Below are 3152 nucleotides of genomic sequence, written 5' to 3'. Positions count from 1 at the left end.
CGCCCGCCCGCCCCGCCGCCGCTCAATGGGCTCCGGCTCCGGCTCCGCCCCCTCCCCCGCGCGAGCCCGCTCGCCCTGCACGGGGCCCGGCGGCTAAATTTAGCAGCGCCGCTTGCGTCAATGACGCGGCCGCCGTGCGTCAGCCCGCTACGCCCCGCCCCTCGGAACGGGGCCCGCCGCGTCCTGTGCGTGGATTGGCCGCGGCGGCGACGAGGATGGCGTTCCGCGGTGACGTGGAGGCGCTGATTGGCCCCGCCGGGGGCTGGCGGCGTCCGGAGGGGAAGCGTCGCCTCGTGGGGAGCCCGGCGGCCGGCGGGTTCCCCCGGCGGGGGGAGCGGGGGGCCTGGCAGCACCGGGAGGGAGGGCGGCCCCGCCGCCGCGGGAAGGGGGATCCCGGGACCGTAAGGTGACCCCCGCTGGCCCCGGCCTTCCTGTTCCCCGCGGCCGGTGCCGGGGTCAGGGCGGTAGAGCGAGAGGCCGCCAGCGGGCCCTCCTCCTCCTCCTCCGCCAAGCGGGGCAGCCCCTTCGCCCCCGCGGTCTGCCGGCCCCGTCGGTCGGAGCGGTGTGGCGGAGCCCCTCGGTAGGAAGCACAAGCACAGCCGCGGCCGTGACGGCCGCAGTGACACCGGTAAACGGCCCGGCTGCGGCAGTAAACACAGCAGCGGGCACGGAGGCGGCGGGGGAGCCGGCGGCCGCGGGCTCGGTGCCCCGGGCAGGCAGGCAGAGAGACACGGGCGGGAGGCCGGACTTTTCTCGGGGCCGCTCGCTCAGAGAGGCACCTTCCGCAACCTGCTCTTTGCTCCTGCGCACTGGGAAGTTCCAAAAGAAAAAGAAAGGGAAAAAAAAGGGAAAATAATAATAATAATAAAAAAAAGTGGGGGGGAAGGAAAAAGAAGAAAAGGAAAAAGAAGAAAAAAAAGAGAGAAAAATACAGAAAAAGAAAAGAAAAAGGAAAAAGTGGAAAAAGAGGAAAAAAGTAAAAGAAAAAAGAAAGCTTGAATAATTCCTTCTGAAAGTCCCACTAATTAACTAAGCAAAGCGCTTTTCCCCTTGAACCACTTCAGTAAAGAGTTGCTGCGTTTGCAAAACAACGCAACTCGGTCGCTGTTGTTGTTGATAATAATAATAATAAATAATAATAATCATAATAAATAGTAATAATTATTTTAATCTGTCTTGGGAGCGACTCTCCGGGCTGTGGCGGGCAGGCAGCCCCGAGCCGCCGGGCCGGCCGGTCACTCTGTCCCGACACTAGGGCGGGCGGGAGGGGGGGGGGTCAGTAGCGTCAGGCTCCCATGGCGTCACTATTGACGTTTCGCATTCCAGCCGCTCTATGGAGAGGCCGCTAGGGCTCCTCTCACATAAATGACGTTCAGAGAGAGGGAGCGGGAGAGCAGCGCAGAGAGGCGCCTCCGTCCCCTCTCTCCGCGCAGGCAGACGCGCACCCCGGGGCACTCGCACTCGCACCGGGGCCGCGGGCGCAGGTCCCCGCCGGGCTCCCGCCGCACACACACACAAAGGCACATCGCGACATCGCGGCGGCGGCGGTGGCAGTGGCAGTGGCTCGGCATCCCTCGCCCGCCCGGCCGCTCCCTCCTTCCCTCCCTCCGCCCGGGGACGGGCTCCTGGCTCCTCAGGCTTTTGCAATCCTTTTCCATGCCTCGGGATAACGCGCCCTCCGGACCTGCAGCCGCCGGGAGCCTGCGGGGATCGGTGCCGGGGGTCCTGCCGCTGGGCAGCGCCTACATGCGCCTTTGAGGACGCGGGCACCCACAAACTACATGTAAAGACGGAACCTCCACAGCAACCGAGTACGTATGCGAGGGAGCGGGACAAGGCGACGTGTCCCCTACTCCGCCAAAGTTGCGCCGGCGGGGTGGGAGATGCTCGGGAGATGCCGGCGGCGCGGCTCAGCCGAGGCGCTGCCGGTGCCGGGCTCTCCGGCTGAAACTTTTCCCCTCTCCTTGCCTCCCCCCTCTCTCCCGTGGATGCTTCTTTCGCCGCCCGGCTTCCCAGCCTTCCCTGCCGGCTCGGCAACCCCTGCCGTGCCCCGGGGGCACCGCTGCCCCTCGCAAACGGGAGGGTTGTGGGGTTGAGAAGGAGCGGGAGCCGGAGCCGGTGGTACTAAGGTATTTCTGCTAGTTGTTGTCATGGAAATGATGCTGCCGGCGGCGGCGGCGGCGGGGAGTTTACAGCGCCGGTGATGAATGGCAGTAATTTGTCTCCTTGCTTTAGCTGCGCTGGGGAAATAGGTGGTTTTGTTTGCACAAGTTCGAGCTGTCTGACAGGGACGGCGGGGCAGGTTGATCTAGAAAGTGAGATCACTTTGGGGAGGGAGCAGCCCCCTCGGGCAGCCCGAAAGAGCTCGCCCCAAGAGGTAATTGCTGGTATGTGACATGTTGTATGGAAATGAGACGGGATCTTCGCTCGGCACGTCTGCCCGGCATCTGCTCCTCGGAAATGTGCACTTTTCCCTTCGGAGGTCAGAAGCTGTAACGAGAGGCTGCGGTGCCCCGGCACGGGCGGCGCGGTGCGGGGAAGGTTGGGTTGCGCCGCCGCTGCCCCGCTCCCTGCCCCCGCCGCGCCTCTCGCTTTTTGCCTTCTTGCCTTAATAGCTGCGAAACAAGTCTCAGTCTTGGAAAGAGGCGAGAAAACGCGGGCGCTGGGTTGTGATATTGTGTCGGGGGACGGTGATCGGGACGGCGTTACCGCGACACCCCGTCCCGGGCGGAGATGCCGTTCACCTTCGTGCGGCTAGTTAGTAACGCAGTTATTCAACTCGCAATTTTTGGAAACGATGGATTCCGTGCGAGGATATTTCCCAGGGAAAGGGCGGAAAACACTGTTTTCTGTAGGGGGGGTGGTGTGTTGGGATCGGATTTTTTTTTTTTTTCTCCAGGAAAAAAAAAAAAAGTTTGGGAATGAATCGCTAACTTTTATCCAAGCCGCTTCACTCGATTACATTCTTCGCCCTATTTTTCTCTCCTCCGTGGAGACCGTTGTGTGCTGGAGTCAGGCCCCGGTAAAAACAATGGACTAAACCAGACCACACGGTTTCTTCGGAGGTGAATCTCACGCGAGGTCATGGATATTTGCTGGAGTGACCGTGCGGGTCGGGACGATCCTCCCCCACCCCCCCACGCCCCTTCCCC

At 62.6% G+C, this 3152-nt stretch overlaps 1 protein-coding gene across 2 annotated transcripts in view; it reads left to right on the top strand.

Annotated features, from left to right (window-relative positions):
- Positions 1-1383: 1383 nt before the first annotated feature.
- Positions 1384-3152, top strand: part of NR4A3 (nuclear receptor subfamily 4 group A member 3) — a 30821-nt gene continuing 29052 nt past the window's right edge. The window contains exon 1 of one of the 2 annotated variants that reach the window (XM_014938649.1): positions 1384-1811. The gene's annotated coding sequence lies outside the window, so the exon portion shown is untranslated. Of the gene's footprint in view, positions 1812-2113; positions 2130-3152 lie in introns of those variants that run through there. The other variant, XM_014938650.1, reaches the window with a different exon arrangement.

This window comes from Calidris pugnax, unplaced genomic scaffold (genome assembly GCF_001431845.1).
Source record: "Calidris pugnax isolate Ruff unplaced genomic scaffold, ASM143184v1 scaffold13, whole genome shotgun sequence".
NCBI classification, from domain to species: Eukaryota; Metazoa; Chordata; class Aves; order Charadriiformes; family Scolopacidae; genus Calidris; species Calidris pugnax.
The sequence above is the reverse complement of the archived record's forward strand: the minus strand, read 5'-3'. Positions and strand labels throughout refer to the sequence as shown.